Here is a 26,429-nt window from a genome sequence, read left to right as displayed (position 1 = left end):
AAGATAGTAGGGTGGACTGCAATCCTAACCCCATTTACCTTGGCATAATCCTCATTGAATTCTGAGTAGACATGGTTAGAACGGCAGCCATAGATGCCCTTGTGATGGGTCATTAGACACTTCCTTAACTTTGTCTTTAAGGTGCCACAGGACTCTTAACTGTATTTTCTGCAAAAGACTAACAGGGCAATTCTTCTAGAAATTCATTAACCTTGGAAGTGAACACACAGGTAAGGTAATTGATTTGTAAATAACTGTTCATGGCTGAGATATGTATGTCTGTTGTGGCACTGTGATATACTTTTTTTTTAAGCACCCATATATTTGCTGAAAGGAAAAAGAGACTTCAGAAAAATAAACCAGAGGAATGGAAAATACTAGATGAAAGTGGGAACAAATATCAGGATGGATTGAGGCACCGTTGTGCATTCCTGCTATGAGTAGAGGGGCCAAATACTTCATCATAAACAACTTAGTGGATTCGGTTTGGGGGGAGAGAGTGGATCCATAAATTTGAAGCAATAAGGAAACGAGGTTGTCATGGAAGCTTAGAGAACACACTAGTCAGGATGCTAGACAAATACGTTATTGTCTCTCTTAAACAAGAACAGAACAGAAACAAAAACCACCTGGTTACAACCTGATACAACCAAGTCTGGCTCCATTTAGTTACTGCAGGTGGAATCCAATGTAGCACTACATTTTTTGTTGTCCACACAAGGAACAGCAGAATATTATTCCTCTCTCCTCCTTCTGCATGCCCCCTAAATCTCTTCTAGGGCAGCACATTTGGGGAGGGTGCAGGGCATGCCCAGGACGAGGACGTTGATAAAAGGTCACATTGTGCGCATGGAAATCATTTCATTGGTATTAGTGGAGGACTGCCTTAAAGCTAGATCAGGCATAGGCAAACGCCAGCCTTCCAGATGTTTGGGACTACGATTCCCATCATCCGTGACCACTGGTCCTGTTAGCTAGGGATGATGGGGATTGTAGTCCAAAACATCTGGAGGGCCGGAGTTTGTCTATGCCTGAGCTAGATAATGAACCTATCTGCACATTCTTCCCATTTGCTTAAAGAAATAACAGTTAAATCAGCACTGTTGAGACATTTGTTTGTCTCAAAGGGTTCCAAATAATGTCTATTGATCACTAGAAATACCAGGTGAAGCTGCCTCTTGAGATATGGCTCAATAATATTTGAGATATAGCTACAGTGGTGCCCTGCAAGACGAATTCCTTGCAAGACGAAAAACTCGCTAGACGAAAGGGTTTTGCGTTTTTTGAGCTGCTTCGCAAGACGAAAATGTATTGCAAGTTTGTTTCCTTTTTCTTAAAACCCTTAATACCCAGGGTGCATTGCTTGAAGAGGTGCAGTTGCGACTTGACTTCGAGTAGCAACTCATAGCACGCGGTGTGGTAGCCTTTTTTGAGGTTTTTGAAGACTTTGGTGATTTTTGAAGCTTTTCCAAAACTTCTTTTGCAGCCATTTGTAAGTTAAACTTTTAAAACTTTTTTGGGGGGGTTGGATTTTGGGTTGGGGTGTTTGGAATTCAAGGACTTGGTGTTGGGGAGGGGTTTGCAAGAATCTGGAAGCTTGTGTGTTTTTTTCTGCATTTTTATGATTTTTTGTGACCATTGGGCCACTCTGTTTTGGTTTTTTAAAAAAAAATCTGGGTTTGAATTTCTGTGTGGTGGGTGGCTGGGGGAACAGTTGGGGAGGGGTTGCAAGAATCTGGAAGCTTGTGTGGTTTTTTCTGAATTTTTATGATTTTCTGTGACCATTGGGCCACTCTGCTGTTTTTTCAAAAAATTTCTGGATTTGAATTTCTGTGTGGTGGGTGGCTGGGTGCTTTTGAATTTTTTGGATGTGAAGCACTGATTTTTTTGGGGGGGGGTTGCGAAGCTAGGAGCTGTGCTGCCATGGGACCCAAGAAGACTGCTGCTGCAGAGGCCGGCGAGGGGAAGAAGGCGAAGGTTACGCTGGAAATGAAGAAGGAGATCATCCGGAAGCACGACGGTGGAATGCGTGTGACAGACCTCGCCAGGGAGTATGGGAGGAATCCATCGACCATCAGGACCATCCTGAAGATGAGGGAGAAGATCCTTGCGACTGATGCAGCCAAGGGAGTCACCAGGATTGTGAAGAACCGCCCAGCTGTTCTGGAGGAGGTGGAGAAGTTGCTGCTCATCTGGTTAGAAGAGAAGCAGCGTGCAGGGGACACAGTGACTGAGGCCGTCATTTGTGAGAAGGCCAAGGCCTTGCATGCAGACCTCGTCCAGGAACAGCCAGGAACCTCAGGCGAGCCAGAAGTCTTCAAGGCAAGCAGAGGCTGGTTTGACAGGTTCAAGACAAGATCTGGAATCCACAGCGTGGTCAGGCATGGAGAGGCTGCCAGCCAGAGAAATTTGAATTGCGCTTGGTGCAGCCTGTGGCCGGACTGTGTGGCACCAAGTGACTCTGATGCACCAGAGTCAACAGTGTTGCAGGACATTGTTGCCTTGGGGAGGACCATGGGCCTGGAGGTCACAGAGGAGGACATCAGCAAGCTGGTAGAGGAGCACGACCACGAGCTGACCACCCAGGAGCTGGTCGAATTGCAGGCAGAGGCTGCGCAGGAGCAGGCCTCGCTGGAAGAGGAGGAAGCAACTGAGGTACGGCTGTCCTCCAAAGAACTGAGGGACATTTGCCTGAAGTGGAAGGATGTGCAGGCTTTTGCACAGCGGCACCACCCTGACAAGCACGTGGCACATGACCTTGCGAACACTTTTGATACGACGGTCATGTCGCCTTTCAGGGAGGTGCTGAAAAGGCAGATGAAGCAGCAGACCATGGACAGGTTCTTCAGCAAGAAGCAAAGAGTGGAAGAGGAATCTTCTTCGAGTTGTCCCCCAGAGTCTTAGACACACTTTGTGTACACACTTTGTTGATTTTCAAATGTTTTTCTGTCATGTTTAGAAACTTAATTTATTGTTCCTTATGTTTCTGAAATGCTCTTTACAGTATGTGTGACTTTAAAGAGCACTTAATAAACTCTTGTTGTACCAAATTTGGCTTTGTTTGGACTTTTTTTGACCATAGGAACGCATTAATTGAATTTCAGTGCATTCCTATGGGATTTCGTGCTTCGCAAGACAAAAAATTTGCTAGACGAAAAAACTCGCGGAACGAATTAATTTCGTCTTACGAGGCACCACTGTAGTTCAGAACGACTAGCTGGGCTTAGAAGAGTTGCAAAAAGGGTTATAAAGGAATATACCTTTGATTAAACCTGGTCTCCCTTCTTTTCATATGTAAGGGGGAAAGAAAGTAAAGCTCTCCCACCAGCCTCACAAATCATGAGCGTAGTCAAGATTTTGGGGGGAGGGGGCAGAACCAAGCTATCTGTAACTCAGTTGGTCATTTAGTTAAGTAGAGGCTTGACAACCATATGTCAGGAGTGCTCTGATGGTGTTTCCTGCTTGGCAGGGGGTTGGACTCGATGGCCCTTGTGGTCTCTTCCAACTCTAGGATTCTAGGATTCTATGATTCTATGATTCTATGATTCTATTCTTTCTTTATTTGATTTGGAAAGTGGCAGCTGCCCCCTGTCCCCTTGGCTACACCCATGTCACAAATCTGTCTGTGGAGAACGTATATGGACTGCCAATGTTTTAAGAACATGTAAAATGGCGCCATAAACTTAATGCTATGTTCTTTTCTCTGTGAAGACTGTATTATATAATTTTCTTAATTAGAAATCGAAAAAATGGGTTCCAAATAACTGGGTGAGATGAGTAATGATCTGAAATGGTATCCGTCTTACAAGATGGCTCAGGAAGAGTTTCGAAACATGAACTTTGGCATGTTAGACACTACTTATACCTTTGGGGTTAGTACCTTTTCAGGAATGAGAAGAGGGGGTTGGTCAGTTTCTATTAAGACTTCCATGTTCAGGTTCAGCAGATGATCTTTATTTGTTCCTTATACAATAGCAGAAGGCTGCCTTTTCTCCAACGAGTTTGTTAGAAACTTTCTCTTCCAGCTCTGAATTTTCCCACACTTCTTACAGAAATGTCCATAACTCTTTTCACATGGAGATCTGATGAGGCAACTTTTTCTTTGTTAGCCTACTTTGGAAGGAGGTTTTTCTTTAGGAGTAGAATGGGCATCCTGGCTTGTCTTCCAGTTGGGAATTCTGGTTTCTCCAGACAACACAAGTCCTACGAGTTGCAGGAAAACCTTCAAGAAGGAGGTAATATCATTTCCTCTGCAATTGCCCAACTTTCCCCCAACACCGTATCTGCCTTCTGGGCTTAAATCAATGCACTTGCCAAATTTGTTTTTGTTTTTGTTTATTCAAAGTTATAACAAAACATATTATCCAAAAACATATCCTTATTTCCCCCGCCATTTTTCTCCCTCCCCCTCCCCCTCCCCCCACAAAACCCACCCACCCCACCCCACCCCCGACTTCCCTCAGTTCCAGTCTTTGGTTTCTCCACTAATGCTATTTTCTGCTTGTTACAAAGTTGTATAGATCCTCAAACTATTTAGCTAATTATTATCAATAAAAAAAAAGTTGTGAATGTTTATTCAAAACCTGCCAAGGAGTCCAGTTCGCTTTGTTGCGTCTTCAGATACTTTGTGAAAGGTTCCCATTCATCCTTAAAGTCACAGTTATCCTGGTCCTGTCGCTTATATGTCAATTTTGCCAGTTCTGCATAGTCCGTCAATTTTTCTTGCCATGATTCTTTAGTTGGGATTTCTTCAGTCTTCCATCCTTCCATCCAAATTTGGTTTTAAGGGAAGTTCACCCTTCTTCCTTTTAAAAAAATTGGTGTGGATTTTTTTTTCTAAGATGAAGGGTTTCACTTTAAAAGCCACCAACACTGAACAGCTGTTGGGAACCCAGTTGACAGCTTTCCTGTTTTCCTGTGCCTACAGAAATGCCCCAAGCTGGATTTTCAGGAAGCGTCACCTCCAGAGAGGACAGCAGATTGCAGGGCCACAAAAGGAAGGATATTTAGAATGAAAATGACAACATCACCCCCACCAAAACCCCCATCCACCTAAAATAAAAGCCAGATAAAAGCATAAAAAGCCTTGAAGACTATTCATGAGAATTTCACCAAACAGAATTTCTCTCTCCTTTGATAATTGTTGTGTTTTCCTCATTAAACAATAGGGAATTGGGGGCAAATGTAGAAGAGATGTTCGGAGCAGCTCTGAAAAACAAGGAAAAGACCAGAGGTGTCGTTCTCGTAAGGAGGCTATGGGCCTCAAGGCACAACTAATTGACAGAGGGAAACAAATACCCTTTCATTGCAGCAGCCGATAACTCAAGGCTCATGAGATTATGATATAAAATGTACTAAGACAAAGTGATTGCCACAACAATGGAGAGATGTACCCTGTGGATGGAATGCATCCAAGATGCTCATAAATCTGTAATGAGAAGAAGAAAAAGCTTGAGATATGACCCCATGTGGAAAAGGAGGGAAGGGAGCACTAGAGGAAAAGAGAGGGGGGAGGTGTAAGCTGCAAGAAACTGCAGTGGCATATTCAAAACACGGGTACGGGGGGCAGAAAGAAGGGGAGAAACAGGTGGGGGATAAAAAGGAGGAAATCTGGAGGGAAACATTGCAGGGCACAGCATGGCATTCTGAATGTGTGTGATACCTATGAAAAAAGACCTTGCTCTTGCAGGTGAGGGCAGGAGTGGGAAGAACGTGTTCTTGAAGCACGGAAAGAAAAACCTCCTTAATGCTTCAGGTTGAGAACAGAAATCGTGCTCCGGTGGCGTGGCGGCAGCAGGAGGCCCCATTAGCTAAAGTGGTACCTCAGGTTAAGAACTATTTCAGGTTAAGAACGGACCTCCACAACAAATTAAGTTCTTAACCCGAGGTACCACTGTACATATCTCAAGGCCAGTGCATTTCCCTCTGACATAACTTTTTCTTAATTGTGCAGGAAGGAAAGGCACAGATGAGACTCTTAATCTCAGGGCTGTGGGTTCGAGCCCCACGTTGGGCAAAATTTCCTGCATTGCAGGGGGTTGGACTAGATGACCCCTGTGGTCCCTTCCAACTCTAGAATTCTATGATTCTATATGGTTGTGCTCCAAAATGACCTACAAGGAGAGCATATGCTTAGATCAGGCATAGGCAAACTCGGCCCTCCAGATGTTTTGAGACTGCAATTCCCATCATCCCTGACCACCGGTCCGGCTAGCTAGGGATGATGGGAGTTGTAGTCCCAAAACATCTGGAGGGCTGAGTTTGCCTATGCTTGGCTTAGATCATAAATAGCATTGGTGTCCCCCTCACCCCTAATCCTTGGAAAGCTCTGGTTTAGCTTCCCCCAATAGTAGTTATTGTTTTACCTATTATTTATTACATTGATATCCTGCTTTTCCTTCACAGAGCACACATGGCTCTCCATGTCTCCATTTTTTTTTATCCTCACAACAGCCCCGTGAGGTAGGTGAGGCTGAGAGGAAGCGGCTTCATGGCTGGCCGGGGATTTGAACTCTCGTCTCCCAGAGTCATAGCTGTCAACTTTCCCCCTTTTCTTGTGAGGAATCCTATTCAGAATAAGGGAATTTCCCTTTAAAAAAGGGAAACGTTGACAGCTGTGCCCAGAGTCCCAAACCAATACTCTAACCACTACACCAGAAGGGAGCAGGGCGCAAATGGTTTCTGTTTGCATTCCCTGAGGTAAATGGTGTTGGGGGAAAAGGAGTATGTGTTGGCTGTGTTGCATTGTGTACAGTGACTCACAACGGTGATGCATCTGGTGGCGGGTTTGGCGTCCCTGTCATTACACATTCCTTGTAACAAACAGATTTAATAGCAGTTGGTGTAGTTGAGCATCTACTTAATTAGTTTTAATAGTCTTCATCAACTAGTATGTTCCACCTTGTCCAAGAGAGAAGGCAATTAATTCCTCAACACTTTGCACGGCTGTTACTGACTGCAATCATAATCAACACACCCTGAACATTTTAATAGCCTCTCTGAAGCACTGCTTTTGGATGTGAGCGGCTGCAAATGGCACGGATTCAAAGGCAGGAATGGTGCGCTTGGAATTGAGCCCATCTCTAATCAGCAGCAGAAAGTGTGAGCACTGAAGCCCTTTTGCATTCCTATTCACTGCGAGAACAGCCCTTCTTGTAACAGAACCGGAACTGTATCCCTGGCAACTCTGGAAAATAGATTTTTATTTTTTTTAAAGGAAGGAATCAATACAGGATAATACAAAATCCAATCAATGGACAGAAGCTACAGAAATACAAATAGAGCTATACCTAACAAATACAAGAATTCACATTCATTAGAGTCCTTGGAAAATAAACGTTGTGCACCTATTCAGCATTAAGGAGGACAGTTGCTGCTGTTGTTTTAAAAAACAGAACTTTTGAAATATTCAGATCCTTTGAAATCGCAAGACAGAACTCCCATCGGACACCAGTATTTGATGTGAAAGATTAAATCTTGTCAAAATAATGGTGCGATATTTTTGTGTTAACAGAAGCAAATTATTGAGCGCAAGAACAGCCTCTTTATTATCCATTTGTACAATACCTTCCATGGTGTTTCAGTTTCAGAAAAAAATACCCTTGCCGTGATAATAAGATATTAGATTAGGGCTGTAACCAGATTGAAGGTCTAATTGATTTGATTAAGACTTCATGTGCATAAAATAACAGTTCAGGAGAGAAAGGAGATATTCTTTCTTTGCTACAGCAAATACTAACTTAGACTGAAATCCTGTACAGATTTGCATGAAAGTAAGTCCAACTAAGGTCAATGATGTTTCCTTCTGAGTAGACAGCGCACAAGGTTATAGTTTAATTATATGCATATAATTAAAAGGTTTGTCTTCTGTTCAGGGGTACCAAATTGAATAAAATATTGCAGGGGGGGCGGTAAACTCCGACCCACATAATCAGTCTCATGATGCAGTGCATACACACACCATTTGAATGGCAATACACATCATCTTTTTTGGGGGGGCGGGACACAGCCTCCTCAAATAATTTTGTAGTGGGGGCCCAAGACCCCTCAGCCCCTAGGAGTTGGCTCCTATTATTCTGTCCTTCAGTGGTGCTTCCAGAGCAATTTACAAAAACAAGATGAACCACATTAATAAGATACAGCAAATATAATAGTGGGGTAGGAGAGCTGAAAATAATGCCTATATATTTCACATCCAGCAACCAATGTGTTCCTTTGGTTTCAGAGAGTACATGGGTAAAGGTAAAGGTAAAGGGACCCCTGATCATTAGGTCCAGTCGCGGACGACTCTGGGGTTGCGGCACTCATCTCGCTTTATTGGCCGAGGGAGCCGGCGTTCAGCTTCTGGGTCATGTGGCCAGCATGACTAAGCCGCTTCTGGTGAACCAGAGCAGTACACGGAAACGCCGTTTACCTTCCTGCTGGAACGGTACCTATTGATCTACTTGCACTTTTTACGTGCTTTCGAACTGCAAGGTTGGCAGGAGCAGGGACCGAGCAACGGGAGCTCACCCTGTCACGGGGATTCGAACTGCCAACCTTCTGATTGGCAAGCCCTAGGCTCTGTGGTTTAACCCACAGCGCCACCCGCGTCCCTAGTACATGGGTAGACAAGACTAAAAATCTCAGGACACACTTTTCACGGCCCTCTAGCAGCTATGGTGGCTCACGTACCAGAAGTAATTTATTTAGCGTTAACTCTGGAAGTGTATATTCGATTCTGACCAAACTAAGTCTCCTAGAGCAAAATATGTATCACGAGGCTTAGTTTGGTCAGAATCAAGTATACACTTCTAGGGTTAATGCTAAATGCATTACTAAATACTATCTGAAACCAAAGGGGTGCATTCTTTTCCAAATATGATTCTTTTTTCAGTTCTCCTACTCCACTATAATAGGGTTGCTGTATTTCAAAAAGGGAAAATCTGGACACAAAAATTGTTGAGCTTTTTTTGAAATGATTTTTTTAAAAAAATGAAATTTCTACCCAAACACTGCTTCTGACTGCAGTATTCCGGCTGTGTCCAGGAAATTCCAGGCATATGGGGCAACCCAACACAATAACAGCAATACTTTCAAACAAAAGTCTAAAATGGTACTTAAAAGTGTTTCAAGTATGGCTGGGTCATATATTAGCTGAAGACAGCAGGTTTATTCCTCTCCTTTGTAGGAATGTTCCATGCATGCTAAGAGAAACACGGCTAGGGGAAGGGTAGACAGCCTTAGAAGGTCATGCATCACTTGTTCTTCCACACATTTTAAGAATGCTGTTGCCAAAGAAGACAAGGGAAATCACTGTGTATTAAAATATAGCTTGATAGGTTACTGCTTATCAAAGGTCAATGTCAAAAATGCAAAGTTGCAGAGTAAGTGGAATGTGAGCTGAAAATTAACCTAAGGGCATAATTCAAAGAAACTAAAGTGTGCCATTTTTTGTTTTGTTTTTTTTAAAAAGAACTCTAACCATTCAAACAGCAGAAAATGTATAATGGCAGGAATAAATATCCACAATTCCTAATAACTCTGTGCAATTGGACGGTGCTGTTGAGAGTCAGAGGTGCCCATTAAGAACTGCTTACTTATTAATGGAACTTCATTTCTTATTTTAATACAGAACATATCTGAGGCCTAGAAACTCTGATAACAGTAAAGCATCTTATCAATTATGGAAACAAGAACCGGGTTTTCTTAAAAAAGAAGAGGAGACAATTTTGATTTGGTATGCATTTAAAGCCAAATCACTTTCCAAAACATTATAAGAACTGAAACACAGCTATTCTTCTAAATTCACAGTTATCTGAATTTTGCAATGCGGTGCTCCAACCGACAATAAACTTTACAAAAATGCACATTTTAGGGTAAAGTATGCATAAACATGAAGGCGTTAGTGAAAACAACATACAAAAATGTGTTACATTAGGGGAAACTGCTGGCAAAATTTTGACAAATGTGAGGAATTTTCATGAGGAATTTTCAAAACACACACAGCTACATTCGCATATGGGGAGAATTGAGTTGCCATTTACTTTAGCTATGCAAGGCAGCCAAGGACTTGGAGCTCTCTTTTTTTTTTAATGATATTTATTAGAGGTTTGAAAGTTACAGAAAAAAGAAGAAAGAAACAATAAAAAGTTAAACAAAACAAAACAATACCTTACAATACATCAGAAATAAGAAGAAAAACAAAAAAACAATACAGCAAAACAACAACAACAACAAAACATTTAAAAATACATCCAGTATTGCCGTATCTTTACCTTTCATTTACTTGTTTCATCGACCTCCTCACACCTCCCTTTTTTGTATTCTAGTTCAATTAGCTATTTCAGCAAATCCTTTCCATCTTTCTCAATTTTTGTTCTATAATTTATCTTAACACAATCTAACCTTAAATTTTCCACTTTGGCCCATTAACAATCTATTTTTACTTAATTCTTTATAACATTTCTGCTAAAGCCATATAGCTTCATTCCAACATCCTTCTAACATTCATTAATTTTACAATATTTCTGTAAATATACTTTGAATTTTTTCCAATCTTCTTCCACCGACGGACTTGGAGCTCTTTTTAAAACTCGACAGCAAGAGTCCCATTGCTGCTTCCAAGCCACACAAGGTTTTCTCTGCTTCTTCCCGCTACCTGCACTTACTCCAATAGTTTCCAAGTGTTAGGATGCAAAATGATGCCACAATGTTCCCAAGCCACTCCAGGAAGTTTGTCTGGGAAATGGACAGCCATGCTTCCAGAAGGGAGGAACATGTGTCATGTCACTCTCAAGCCACTCTAGGAAGTGTGGAAAGGTGTTTTCAAGCCACACTTCCTGGAGGGACTTAGGAGTCATGTGATGTCATGGCTGAAAACTATGGCCAGAAAAGCCACCTCAATTGGACTGCCATCATCCCTCTTATATCATCTGGGTTATGACACTGCCCTTGAATCCCTGAGGCAAAGGCTTTGGGGCATCTCACATAGCGACCTGCGAGCCCAGTCTTATGTACCGTATTTTTCGCTCCATAAGACGCACCAGACCATAAGACGCACCTAGTTTTTGGAGGAGGAAAACAAGAAAAAAATAATATTCTGAATCTCAGAAGCCAGAACAGCAAGAGGGATCTGGCTTCTGGGATAGCTGCGCAGTCTGTATTCGCTCCATAAGACGCACACACATTTCCCCTTACTTTTTGGGAGGGAAAAAGTGAGCCTTATAGAGCAAAAAATACGGTAATTTGTAGCCCGGTCGCAGCTGGAATCCAATATGCGTACGACTTTCAGATACCCTCAGATACCCTGACTTTCAGAGCCAGTGTGGTGTAGTGGTTAAGAGCGGTAGTCTCGTAATCTGGGGAACCGGGTTTGATTCCCCGCTCCTCCACCTGCAGCTGCTGGGTGACCTTGGGCCAGTCCCACTTCTCTGAAGTCTCTCAGCCCCACTCACCTCACAGAGGGTTTGTTGTGTGAGAGGAAGGGAAAGGAGATTGTGAGCCGCTTTGAGACTCCTTCGGGTAGTGATAAAGCGGGATATCAAATCCAAACTCCTCTTCTTCTTCTTCTTCTTCTTCTTCTTCTTCTTCTTCTTCTTCTTCATACCTTAGGAATTTGTCTGTACCTACCTATTGGCATTTATTTACCAAAGCTAGACTAAATGGATTTCCCTCAGAAGTTCTAAATGGCATCCCCTATCAGAATAGGCTCTGTTTATGTTCCCAGGACATCGATTGTAGGAAGCATATCCTACTGCATTGTGGGCAATATGAGCAAGCAAGGGATCAACTGGTCAAACCCTTACTGGCAAAATTGCCTGGAAAATCCGAAGCCTCCCATATTAAATATCTTTTGGAAGACAGGTCAAATGATACTACACTGGCCATGGCAAAGTTTCTTTCAGAGGTTATAGGAAACAAAATGACTGCCTTGGTTTCTTCCATCTGTCTGTCGGGTCTGGTCATTTTAACTGTCTCTTGTTTTGAAATTGTTTTGTGGGTCTTTGGACCGCAATTAAGACATAATGCATTATTCAAAAGTCTAACAAGTACGACTGATGGGAAGAGGCAGAGAGGGTTTCTTGACGGTGTGAGCAGTTTGGGATCTTGTTTAACCGTTTTTGTTTTAAGCTCACCACTTCCGCCCCTTGACCACCTTAAACAGTGGTATTGCTGCCCCTCCCCAGGTGAAGTTTTTTTTTAAATTACCCATTAAAAAATCAAGAGAAAATCACATCTCTTTTTCATGTGGATATGATATCTTCAGGAAAATTAAATGAAGTTTCAGCTCAGCACGACTTTCTTCACTCCTTTGACACCACACAATTTAATATCTCGGCACACATGATCCCAAAAGAATGAGTGCCTGTGCATAGAATTATTTTTATATTATGTTTGTATAACATCGGCTGTATTGTAGATATTATTTGTAACAGCCTTTTTTGCATATGTAATCAAAGTTCCCTGCCAGATCTTAATGCTATCCTAATTATACATTTTGTATTTTGATGTTCAGAGAAAATAGTTTCATTCAAAACTTTGGGGTCCAGGTCTTCAATTTATGGCCAAGCAAAACAACACATAGTCGTCACATGTCTCTGATACAGGTTCAGCAGATAGAAATTAGGTGATGGCTAATAATGGCTTAGGAACTCAATTTTTAGCAGCTCACAATGCAAAGAGAAAAGTGAGTGTTATAGTCCCAGAAGTTCTTCTCTGACTAGCATTTTATTCTGAGCCAGAGAATAATATGAGTTATCCTTCCTTCCTGCTTGGCATCCTTTAATACCACCTGAAATCATTGTGTTAGGAGTCATATTTTTTCAATAATGGATACTTTGACAATTGTTTCTAAGAGGAAAATGACATTTTGAAATACCCCAGTAATAGATATATTTTGGTTAGATCTGGTTCCATCTTCTGATAAAATTAATTCCCATCCAATGGTAGCTAAACTTATGGTAGTACGCCAAGTCTTCTCAAATCTTTTAAAGAATTGTTTTAGCTTAATAAGTAAAGTTCAATCAAGTAATTAATCTCTTGATTATTTTAAGTGGAATTTGCACAATGTATTCTATATAGCGAGCTACAGTAAGCAATAAATTATTTATGCAGTCAAGATTACATGCAACCTAGTAGCTTGATGAATGGCGTAGTCAAAATGACTGAATAATATATCCCCTTTTAGTAAGGAAAGCACCAAGTTCAAAGGAAATCTCATAAATGTACTAAACAGGGACTCTGCATACAGGGAACTTATGCAAATTAAATTAAAATGTAAGTAATACACGTGGCTAAGCAGAAGAGCAAGGTCTTGAAGGTTGATAACAATTTTCATATTTTTCTTTTAAGACTATAACGTGCCCCATCTGCTTGACTACATTTTTTTTTAACGTAGGAAGAACATGCCATGGACTTTCTGTAACTTGTGCATAATATGGCAAAGTGATAATTTATTGCAAATTTCATTGAATGGACAGAAAACTGGTGAATAAGTTCTTTAACAAACAAACAAAAGCAGCATAAAGAGAAAGGCTGAAATAGTATGTGTCCTTTTGCTCCAATGAAATAATTGCACAGGAGAAAGATTGATCAAAGGAAGGTAAACCCATAACTGATCATAGTCATGGACACAGGAAGTAGACTCTATACCAAACCCAGGTGCCAACTCTGCCCCAGCAGAGGGACAGCTACCTCCTCCAAGCAATGGTGGCGCTACATTTGCCAGGACAGGGGTAGGACAAGGCAGCAAGATTAGGTGAAGCTCTGAGTCATATAAATAAATTGTATTTATTCTGGATGTTTCCTGGCACAATTTAAGAGAATCCTGAACATCCCAAGATGGTCACTGCCCTGTGCCTGGTCCCTGCTACTGTAATATAGTCAGAGCCGATTTCCCACTGGTCTCTGAATGCTAGACTCCATATTCTTCTGGTGGTTAGAGGAACAAGTAGCCCATAAGAAGGAACATGGAAGCTTTACTGGCTGTAGCCCTTTTCCTTCCCTTCTCCAGTTCCCTAGCTGTGCCCTCTAACCACCCACCTCCATCAAGCTGACCATAATGACTGAATATTCTGTTTTGGCTTAATGGTGATATTCAGATTTCCAGTTCAGGGCCCCAGTGTGGGCTTGGGAACTCTGATTCAGATAATACACTAATTGCCTCACTTGAGGGGGAGCTTTCAGTACCCGCTTCTACTGTGGTCCAGCCTGAAGGTACAGTTCTTCCCTCATCCTCAGAGGCCAACCACGATTCCATAAACACGTGAGATGGCAGAATAGGCTACAATTACCTATTGCAAATAACTCTCCCAGGGGAACATAGCTACGGAGAGGTCAAGCCCTGGCACAGTCATTTTGAGGCTTCACATAACGAAGCCTTTGGTGAGACATCATTTCCCCAAACTCTGCTAGCTCAGTATTTGTATGTGTGTCATGCGGCTTGCTCCGAGGTAACCACTAGAAATTAAGCAAAATTTCCCCTCCAAATTTTCTTGGTAGTCATCCCTACTCTTTGCCATCCCTGTAGGTACAAATCCAGAAATAGCACTTTCTCTTCTTCTTCTTCTCTGGCGATCATACTTCATGTTACATATAGTTCTGAAATTCCTCCTCTGAGTTTTTAAAAAACCAGATAGACCCAATAATCACTGCTCCCTTGGCAACAGTGCTTCCTTCTCTTCTTCGTGAACTCTTGAGGCATTTTTGTTTTATAATATTCATCCATGGAAGGAGGAAGTGGCAATCAAAATGGGAACTAAGGAACCTGGAACAGAATTCTAGGCCTTAGTCCTCATGCTTTCATTTCAGCTTAAGTGGAGAAAACAAAACTTCTAAGAAAACCATCCTCTCCAAAATGGGTAAATAATGTTGGGATTGAAGGTGGGATGGGGGATGGTCTGCTGCAATCTCCTTTAGACCTGGCCCATTTATCCTGAAAATTGAGAAGATGCTTTAGAGCTCTTCCCAAAGGCATTTCCTACCCATGGATTTGCAGGATGGAGATCTTGAAGCAAATGGAAGAAGATGAGAGAGAAATCTAGGTAGCACTCCATCTTGTTTTCTTTCCCACTAGAAATCTGGGGAATTTCCTGCCCAGGGACAGCATGTGGCAGAATTTGTTGCATACATATCTCACATACAAAGCAAGCTATGAGCCACCAAGTCAAGAAGGGGGATCTCAACTGGAAATAATGGAATCAGTAGGCCATTCGTGAGAGGTCATGTGCTATCTCAAATAGTTAATCTATAAACCTCCATCAAAATCAATCCCATCCTTTATAAAGGTTGAGCATTTTTAGGCACACATATACACAGGACGTGGGTGGCGCTGTGGGTTAAACCACAGAGCCTAGGACTTGCCGATCAGAAGGTCAGCGGTTCGAATCCCCGCAACGGGGTGAGCTCCCGTTGCTCGGTCCCTGCTTCTGCCAACCTAGCAGTTCGAAAGCATGTCAAAATGCAAGTAGATAAATAGGTACTGCTCCAGTGGGAAGGTAAACGGCGTTTCCATGCGCTTCTCTGGTTCGCCAGAAGTGGCTTAGTCCTGCTGGCCACATGACCCGGAAGCTGTACGACGGCTCCTTCGGCCAGTAAAGCGAGATGAGCACCGCAACCCCAGAGTCGGCCACGACTGGACCTATTGGTCAGGGGTACATTTACCTTTATACTCTTAACACAAACACAGTACCCCAATACATATAAAATGATGTTATATTGGACTCTCAAACATAATAATCCAGCATATGTCATTGTTACAGAGAGGCACGTAGAATTAGCCTGAAAAACATAATTCATGTAGTTATAACAAAAGATGAAATAGTCTTGAATTATCATTTGATGTGATAATGAAGGCATTTACAGCTTTGAGATTCGAAACCGTGCCTGCAGCATATTTAGATGGGAAATATGCCAGAATGCCTGTAAATGGCCATTTGCGGCCAGAGACAGGTGGAAAATATTGTTCATTATGTACAATATTGCTCCCTGTATAATCCTCCTATGGACTGATTTCTCAGAGGAATTCTTCAGAGAGTTTTCTTATTGAATAGTACGGGGAAAATCAGTTATTTGCTGATGAAGGCTATGCCTAACGGCTGGAGAATGTACACAATTCCGTCGATATTTTGCACATTCCCCTGTTAGCGATTGCATATATTGTCTGGGAAATGTGCACAATTCCCTCTTCATAGACAGATTATGTGCACATTCTCCATGAGGCCTCAATGGATGGTTGTTATCACATTACCCACTCAACTTACATTTTCTCTAAAAAAGACAGAGAGACAGAAGACTTGGCAGCTGACATAATTTCAGTTTAACTTGAAGCTGTGATCATACTGTCCACAGGTAATGTTGTGAAAAGCTGGTGTTGTGAAGGAAAAATTGTTCAGATAGGTTGGTCATTATAGACGTCTGCTTGGCTTTGGATGGTAAATGCTAATCTTTTTCTGTCTGATTATTGTTATTAGATTGTTGATATTAAGCAAAAATAATACCTTTTATAGGAAGAATCTTTTGGAACTTGAAATAGCACGCTTTTACAGGAAGTACCTTTTGGAGGCTGAGGTTTCAGCAGGAGAAACTACATTTAATAACCAGAACTGTGGGAGGACTTCAGCTTGGCAGCAACAGCTGAAATTAGAATCCAACAAAAACGAGCTTTTCACAAGGAATTAGAAAGTAACAACACATGAACTTGAAAAATGTGTTCTATTTAAACTGTTGATTACTGAGACTTCATTGTTCAGGTCTATTTCATGCACTGTTGTAATAGCTGCATGAGTTATAATTTTCAGGATAATTCTGTATGCCTGACTGCAATAATTGTATATGCTGGATTGTTATGTTAGGGAGCACATTATCACACCTTTTTACAGGTATTTGGTTCTTACCAGGGCTTTTTTCAGCTGGAACTCAGTGCCGGCACCTCTCAGGTGTGCCCCATTGCCATTACAGTGGAACCTCGGTTTTTGAACATAATCAGTTCCAGAAGACTGTTCGACAACTAAAAACTCAATACGGAAGCCTCAGTACAATAGGGAAATGAAAACGGAAGCCGAGTGGCACGTTCAGCTTCCAAAAATCGTTCGAAAACCAGAGCAGTTAATTCCGGGTTTTCGGCATTTGAAAGTCGAAACGTTTGACTTCCGAGAGGATCGAAAACCGAGGTTCCACTGTATAAGAGAACAAGGGAGGTGTTTGTGGTGAGTTCCAGCACCTCTTTTTCGAGAAAAATAGCCCTGGTTCTTACATTCATTTTTATGTGTGCCTGAAAATGAACCCATTCTGAAAGAGATGGGATGGTTTTTGATGAAGGTTTGTGGAAGAAAGGACCCTTATTTGTGCATAAACTTCTACATGGATATGCTTGCCAGTTCAGCACCAAAGCATGAAACTGGCCACTAAGTTCCCTTGCTTGGGAGGTTCCCAGAGGGGGAAACATCCAACAAGAACTGGGGCGTCTTTCTGGTTCATTCTACTTCCGCTCTGTTAGCTGGCAAGTGGCAGTATGCCCCATGTTGCATTTTGTGATGTTCTCTCTGCGTCTTCTCCCATTCACCCCATACATAAAGTGAGAAGGAAGACCACAAACTACTTGAGGTTCCTTCTTGTAAGCTAGGCCCATACCTTTGTTTCACAAGTCTTGAGACAAGACACAACCAGAACTAGATATAAGCCAATTCAGGCAAATGCCCTCGGAGAGAAATCTGGGAGTCCTCGCAAGCTCCTCCATCAATGGCAGTTATCAATCAAAGGAAAAGAATGTCCCGAGGCTATTATGCCAGAAAGGCCTGCGACGGAATGAGCAACGAAGACTGAGCTGCCGGTGTCTCCTCATCAGGGCTCTGCATCAAAAAAAGCTGAAGATGTGTGGTACCATAAAGCAGAATGCAGCCTGGAGCTGCTGCCTTGTGTTTGTTTAGTTGTGTCCGACTCTTCGTGACCCCATCGACCAGAGCACTCCAGGCACTCCTGTCTTCTGCCTTAGTAGGCTGCTGCCTTAAAGGTAAAGGGACCCCTGACCATTAGGTCCAGTCGTGACCGACTCTGGGGTTGTGGCGTTCATCTCGCTTTATTGGCCGAGGGATCCAGCGTACAGCTTCCGGGTCATGTGGCCAGCATGACTAAGCCGCTTCTGGCAAACCAGAGCAGCGCATGAAAACGCCATTTACCTTCCCGCCAGAGCGGTACCTATTTATCTACTTGCACTTTGACGTGCTTTCGAACTGCTAGGTTGGCAGGAGCAGAGACGGAGCAACGGGAGCTCACCCCATTGCAGGGATTCGAACCACCGACCTTCTGATCAGCGAGTCCTAGGCTCTGTGGTTTAACCCACAGCGCCACCCGTTGGAGTAGGCTCCAACTGCAGTATAAACTTAAAGTAGTATCATACAACTTTAAACTTCAGTGGTTTCCCCCAAAGAATACTGGGCTGTGCAGTTTGTGAGGGTCCTGAGAGTTCTGAAGGGTCCCGGAGTTCTGAAGGATTGATTGTAAAACTACTCTGCTGCTCATGTGTGTGTGTATATATATATATATATATGTAGGTTTTGGTGTCTTCGGGTGTCTTCCCGTGTAAGAGTTGGGGTGTCTAGGCGACGTTTCGACGAGGTCTCACTCGTCATCTTCAGGCTGGTGCTTTCGGCTTCTTGTTACTAGAACAGAGCTATATATATATATATAAAACTTATCCTAGTCTATCACAAGGCTGTCACAGAGATAAAAGGATGCTGGGAATCAGAGGGCTCACTGTGAACTTCCTGTTTCTGGATTTGCCCAAAGTATACCCCACCCCATAATCAGGCAAATTCCAAAATGAGAAGAATCAGACCTCTTGGAATTGGGACAAGACATTATGACAACAGGTTAGGGTGATGGGTCAAATCAGCCCAACAAATGTGCATATTACTTAGAGAATGTGCAAAATTCTGCTGAGATAGGCACTTTCTCCAAGACCTGCTAGAGACTGTGCGCAATTCCCTTCTCATGGTCAAATTACATGCATATTCTCCATGAGGCCTGGTAAAGGTGCACAATGGCCAGTTGTTGTGCAGATAAACCTCTTAACTTACAGGTCCCCTAACCATAGCTTTAAAAAAGGGAAACGTTGACAGCTATGCCCCTAACATATCCATTGCTGTGTGCTACTACATCTGTAGTTTTGCATAACTGTGAAATTAAACCGAACCAGTCTTCTCCCTCTGACCACTCATCGTCATCTTACGACCACTCCTCAGGCTCTGAGCCTTCTCCCCTAGGGTTCCCCAGCTGGTTCCTCCCACCATTCCTCTGCGTCCAACCAGTCCATGACACCATGAAGGGGGAAAGATGGGTACAGCATCTTTGCCTTCTTCCCCCTGCAGAACTAATGCCATATTTGAGAGAGTGGCTTTAGAGTTGGGAAAAATACAGGGAGAAAGGTCAAAGCATGCTCTCCAAAAGCACAATTTCCCCTGATCTTCAAAGTTGCCTCAAACCTGCTAGGAGTAATGAATTAGATCAAAACTGCAGGATATTCTACTAATGAATTGCTCATGTCCCCTTTTGAAAGGATTGTAAAACCTTGCTTCTGGGGATGCTTTTTTGGGGTGGAGTGGGGTGGGGGTTGGTTCTGTGATTCACTGATGTTTCATGTCCGTATATGAGTGCAGATTCTGACATTCACCCACCAAAACCTATTAGCACTTGGAAACAGGAAATACACAATACTGAAACTATTCAGAGAAAATCAATGGAGGTCTCTAATGATGTTATCCTATGTGCACATCCATTCCAATTCTTAATTTGCTAACGGCTATCAGCAACCCGTTAAGTATCATTGGGAAGTGATAAAACGCCTTATGTTTCATTATATTGTTCCAAGCACACATCTCTTCCCTGGCAATTGAAACTCAGAGAGTACAGCAAGCCCACGTCATTATGTCAAATTAAGCATTTAGTGGAATAGCCTTAGTCAACAGACTAATTTCTACAGCTAGCAGTTAACTGAGGTTGGGTTCCACAAAATTCCCAGGAACTAAGCTTGAATTTTGTGTGTGCTTTTTTGTGCATTTTAGTAAAGCTCTGTACTCTCACAAGATCAAGGGACAGAGATGGGAAAGAGTTTTTAACTAAGCAGCCTTACAGCCTGCCTCTCCAGCAATTACAGTAACTTCATTTCATTTCTAAAATCAACAACTTTCCCCTTTATGCCACCTTTACTTACTCCCCCCCCCATTGGAGAACTCTATATCCACAGCAAATATTGACTCCCAGTAGAATATGTGATCTCCCTTCTGAAATGTGAACCAATTCTGTATCTGAATTTACTTACTAATTGTGCTGTTTCAAAAATAATGGTGTGCTGAAGGCCCCTTTTGTAGGGGAAGAAAACTTTCAGGAACTGATGTACGTGTTTTGGCACAGTGCTTCTTATTAACTAAACTCTCGTTTTTAATCTACAATAAAAATCCTTGTCATATCGCGGCTGATTCTAAATTGGTAGTATAGAAATATGGTGCTGGAGGAGTTAAGCACGTTACAGATTAATTTAAAATATTATAATAGGTTACTTTAATTTTTGTTCCGCTAATTTTCGTCCATAGTTTAAATTGTGTTCATAATTATTTTTTAAATGGGAATGAATAAAACCATAGTAATAGGAAATATGAACCATCTGAAGAAGGTCTGATGTATGTGCTCTACATCCTTTCACATGGCTCCAAATAATGTGTTCAGGCTGGCTAGCAATGATTGAAACAATTTAAAACATCCAAGAAAATGGAGCAAATTAAAAAATACAGCATTCCTAACTGTAACATAACCATAAAAATTAGGAAGGAGTGGATTCCCCACATCAACTCATTAAAAACAATTAGAAAAATAAGTGTAATGTAAAGAAAATCAGAAATGATTTTTAAATCATTTGCTTAGACATAATGTAAACCAGACATGAAAGATTCTCTAGCCGTGCTCCCAATTTGGCTTGCGAGGCCATTTCCCACAAATCACACCCACCTCCCCCATGCCCAATGTGTACCCTCCCAACATTTCTCTGGTGAAAATTGTTGTTGTTTAGTCATTTAGTCATGTCTGACTCTTCGTGACCCCCCGGACCAGAGCATGCCAGGCACTCCTGTCTTCCACTGCCTCCCGCAGTTTGGTCAAACTCAGGCTGGTAGCTTTGAGAACACTGTCCCACCATCTCGTCCTCCTTTGTCCCCTTCTCCTTGCACCCTCCATCTTTCCCAACATCAGGGGCTTTTCCAGGGAGTCTTCTCTTCTCATGAGGTGGCCAAAGTCTTGGAGTCTCAGCTTCACGATCTGTCCTTCCAGTGAGCACTCAGGGCTAATTTCCTTAAGAATGAATAGGTTTGATTTTCATGCAGTCCATGGGACTCTCAAGAGTCTCCTCCAGCACCATAATTCAAAAGCATCACTACTGGGAAAACCATAGCTTTTACTATACGGACCTGGTAAAAATAGGGGTGGCCTATTCCATAATAAAAGGGTGGTGCTGTGGTCTAAACCACTGAACCTAGGACTTGCCAGTTTGGAAGGTTGGCGGTTTGAATCCTGCTACGGAGTGAGCTCCCGTTGCTCTGTCACATTGGCCCTAGCTATTCATTTAGTGCCTGTGCTTTTTGTAATCTTCATTATTTAACCTACACTCTCTTTCTGTTCTGCCCTTCTGTTATTCTGTGGTCCCCTCCTGGTGTCTTTCATCAAAAATAAGAGTTTCAGAAAAGTTAATAGTGGCATTTGTACATTGTTACCGATGTGCTCTGCCCCACTCTCTTTCTAAGTGGGCTCCTGTAGCATCTTGACTCCTAATGCCTTGCTCTGCGCGTGATTGTTTCCAGCAATGGCTAGTGCAGCATGACAAAGGAAGAGAACAGTGCTCTACAAGTCTACACAAGATACCCTCCTATACAAGACATAGGCTTATCAGCTTGACACGTGACAACTCAAAATGTGTATATGCTATAATGCCTTGCTCTGTACCTGATTCTGTTAGCGCACAGCCAAGACAAGCATCATTCTCTGGCCAGTCAATAGCCCTGCTAATAATAATAATAATAATAATAATAATAATAATAATAATAATAATAATAATAATATTTATTTATACCCCACCCTCCCCAGCCAAGGCCGGGCTCAGAGTGGCTTACAAGCAATAATAAAAGTTGAATGAGTACAACTTAAAAAACAAAATTAAAATACAACATTAAAATACTGAAACATTAAAATATTAAAATGTAGCCTCATCGCAGGAGGAGAAGGAAAAGAAAAAAGAAAGAGAGGGAGGGAGGGAATCAGATTGGCTCCAAGCCAAAGGCCAGGCGGAACAACCCTGTCTTATAGGCCCTGCGGACAGAAATCAGATCCTGTAGGGCCCTGGTCTCATGAGGCAGAGCGTTCCACCAGACCGGAGCCAGAGTTGAAAAGGCCCTGGCTCTCGTTGAAGCCAATCTAACTTCCTTAGGGCCCGGGACCACTAGGTTGTTGCTATTTATGGACCTTGAGGCTCTCCGTGGGGCAGACCGGGAGAGGCGGTCCCCTAGGTACAAGGGTCCTAGGCCGTGAAGGGCTTTAAAGGTCAAAAGCAGCACCTTAAATAATAATAATATAATAATAATAATAATTTATTATTTATACCCCGCCCATCTGGCTGGGCTTCCCCAGCCACTCTGGGTGGCTTCCAAAAGAATATTAAAATACTATGATACATCAAACATTAAAAGCTTCCCTAAACAGGGCTGCCTTCAGACGTCTTCTAAAAGTCTGGTAGTTGTTGTTCTCTTTGACATCTGGTGGGAGGGCGTTCCACAAGGTGGGTGCCACTACCGAGAAGGCCCTCTGCCTGGTTCCCTGTAACTTGGCTTCTCGCAGTGAGGGAACCGCCAGAAGGCCATCGGTGCTGGACCTCAGTGTCTGGGCAGAATGATGGGGGTGGAGACGCTCCTTCAGGTATACGGGACCGAGGCCGTTTAGGGCTTTAAAGGTCAGCACCAACACTTTGAATTGTGCTCGGAAACGTACTGGGAGCCAATGTAGGTCTTTCAAGACCGGTGTTATATGGTCTCGGCGGCTGTTCCCAGTCACCAGTCTGGGTGCTGCATTCTGGATTAGTTGTAGTTTCCGGGTCACCTTCAAAGGTAGCCCCACGTAGAGCGCATTGCAGTAGTCCAAGCGGGAGATAACCAGAGCATGCACCACTCTGGCGAGGCAGTCCGCGGGCAGATAGGGTCTCAGCCTACGTACCAGATGGAGCTGGTACACAGCTGCCCTGGACACGGATTTAACCTGTGTCTCCATGGACAGCTGTGAGTCCAAAATGACTCCCAGGCTGCGCACCTGGTCCTTCAGGGGCACAGTTACCCCATTCAGGACCAGGGAATCCCCCACACCTGCCCGCCTCCTGTCCCCCAGAAACAGTACTTCTGTCTTGTCAGGATTCAATCTCAATCTGTTTGCCGCCTGAACCTGTACTCTACCAGGAGCCAGTGCAGCTTGAAAAGCACTGGGTGAATATGCTTCCATAGCAGAGACCCCATGAGAAGCCTCGCTGCAGCATTCTGCACCCGCTGGAGTTTCTGGGACAGCTTCAAGGGCAGCCCCACATAGAGCGAATTACAGTAGTCAAGCCTGGAGATGACCGTCGCATGGATCACTGTGAACAAAGAACAAAGCACTATCCCGAAAGGCACTATCTCTCTCCCCGTAAGGGAATCAACAGCAGCAGCAGCATCTGTTGTTGTTTCTGTGCAACCGTTCTTCAAACTGGAACCCAGGGCTTTTGCAGTTCATCAAAGGTATCCAGCAATATCAAGTTATAGGGAAACTGGTGCTATTAGCAGTAATCCTTCTAGTTGGTTAATTGGTTCGGCAACTTCCATGCACATGTCGCGTGATGCTAATTATTTCCCCCAAGAGTTAAATGATGACTAATCGGAGGCAGCTACAGTTGCAAACGGCAATGAAATATCTGTAAAAGGAAGAGGAGCAGGTTTGCTCAAGTGTGTTGCAGGTAGAAATACTGTTTGTAATGAAGTGAGAGCAGTAGTTTACTTGCTCAAATTAGCAAATAAGAAAGTTTTGAGAATTTAAATTCTGGATTAAAATTGATTACTTCATTGAGAGGGGATTGTAACAAAAACACTGGGGCCTAATTTGAATAGTAGAGCGCCTGGTATCTGGTGGGCAATCTCATCCTTTATTTCCACTAAGTGGCTGCAGACCAAATCACCTGTCAGGAGAGTTATGAGATTCAGGTGAGGGTCAGATGCCTTGTCAATCCCAGCAGGTATATAAGAGGACGACTGCCCTGGCCAGGCCTTCGCCCTGGCTGGTTTTTTTTTAAAGAATAACATTACAACTTCATTTTCCTAAAAATAATGCTTAGTCCACAAAAGGTTTACAAAGTTCAGTTATTGCAAAAAAAAAAAAAATCAGTGTTAATTTTATGCATTTTTAAAAATCACCATGGTATTTAACAATAATATATTATGTCCTTTAGAGGAGAAATTGTGAATTGCAGAATTTTAAATGCCTGTCATCATCCTTGTCTTCACTCAATTTTGTTTGTAACACTCTTCCATTTCCTTCTAGTCATGAGGGTGGGGGATGGGGAGGGGCCTCACAAGTGGAGTAGCCAAGGGCCTCTCTTCATCTAAATCTGGCCCTGGCTGCAGAATCCCCATCAAACGTTCAAAAACCGGAACACTCACTTCCAGGTTTTGATCATTTGGGAGCCGATTTGTTCTGGAGCCAAGGCATTCGAGATCCAAGGTATGACTGTACAGTGGTACCTCAGGTTACAGGCGCTTCAGGTTACAGACGCTTCAGGTTACAGACTCCGCTAACCCAGAAATAGTACCTCGGGTTAAGAACTTGCTTCAGGATGAGAACAGAAATTGTTCGGCGGTGGCGGGAGGCCCCATTAGCTAATGTTCTACCTCAGGTTAAGAACAGTTTCAGGTTAAGAACGGACCTCCGGAAAGAATTAAGTTCTTAAGCCGAGGTACCACTGTACTATTCTTTGGTTCAAGGTAACCCCCTCCTCTTAAGAAATAGAACCTTTAAAATTCCTCTCCTCTAGTCAGCAAGGTTGCAAATCACTCCCGTGTCTCAAAAACAAATAGCAACTGAAACAACTACCTCTACATATGGATGGAGTAGAAATTTGACCCAGTTCACATTTAAATGTGAATCTACCCATTTTGCTTTTTCCAAAGCAAGACACAAACTGAAACAAACATCTCTGAATTTTGCAACGCCAAGTAATGTGTACAAAAATTGCACAGTCCTTGGTAATGTGTGAATAAAAATGCATATATCATTAAAACTGGCATACAAATCAATTCCACTTTATACTGTCAAAAGCAGAAGAGAGTGAGTTAGTTATCTCTCTGCTGCTACGAACAAGTGATAGATTAGAAATTCATTACATGATCATCTCACAATTAATTAAGCTTCTAATGTGATGAATTGCAAATAACAGTTGCCCTTATACATTAAAATCATTTGAACAGAAGAAGCACACTTTGCCATGAAATACACCCATGTTTTCAACCTCCTAACTCCAAGCCCTTTGCTAAGAGTAAATAAACAAGTAGCTTGCTCATAAAGTACTTAAGAGAGAAATAGAAGCTGTATTTCTGTTAGCACTGCAGCTAAACAATTATTGGTCCAATTAATGTGACCGTGAATCATATATATTGTCATACATCTAGGGTACTGGAGTCTGTTAGTGACTGGTAGAAATTAATAAACAGGAGTATTTAGATATTATTTGGGATATGAAGGGAAATGCAGGCTGCAGAATTGTGCCAGACAGGAAATTCCTGGGTTAGCGTATAAAAACCAACCTGGACAGGCTAGCTAAGTGCAGAGAAACAAAGGGGGGTCAGGTGCTGGGCCATTTAGGACAGTGTTTAACAAAGTGGGCAATGTTGCCTCCTGGGTAGTACTGGAATGATCCAGGGAGGCGGTAGTAGCCTTGGATGCAATTGGGGGGCACTGAATAAAAATGGTGCTGTGGGTTAAACCACAGAGCCTAGGACTTGCCGATCAGAAGGTCGGCGGTTCGAATCCCCGTGACAGGGTGAGCTCCCGTTGCTCGGTCCCTGCTCCTGCCAACCTAGCAGTTTGAAAGCACATCAAAGTGCAAGTAGATAAATAGGTACCGCTCCGGCGGGAAGGTAAATGGTGTTTCCGTGCGCTGCTCTGGTTCGCCAGATGCAGCTTAGTCATGCTGGCCACATGACCCGGAAGCTGTACGCCGGCTCCCTCGGCCAGTAAAACGAGATGAGCGCCGCAACCCCAGAGTCGGACACGACTGGACCCAACGGTCAGGGGTCCCTTTACCTTTACAAGCATAAAGAAAGAAGTGGTGTAGTGGTTAAGAGCAGTGGACTCGTAATCTGGTGAACCGGGTTCGCTTCCCCGCTCCTCCATCTGCAGCT

The 26,429-nt window shown here is 42.9% G+C and overlaps 1 long non-coding RNA gene across 1 annotated transcript in view; it reads left to right on the top strand.

The window, feature by feature from the left end:
- LOC308577048 overlaps positions 1-26,429 on the top strand; it is a 195,418-nt gene that overhangs the window by 1,532 nt on the left and 167,457 nt on the right. The window contains exons 2-3 of the long non-coding RNA XR_014003384.1: positions 142-230; positions 780-835. This is a non-coding gene — a long non-coding RNA (uncharacterized lncRNA). The remainder of the gene's footprint in view (positions 1-141; positions 231-779; positions 836-26,429) is intronic.

The sequence above is a fragment of the Podarcis bocagei genome (genome assembly GCF_964188305.1).
Source record: "Podarcis bocagei genome assembly, chromosome: 17".
In the NCBI taxonomy this organism is placed as follows: Eukaryota; Metazoa; Chordata; class Lepidosauria; order Squamata; family Lacertidae; genus Podarcis; species Podarcis bocagei.
This window is presented reverse-complemented; position numbering and strand designations above follow the sequence as displayed.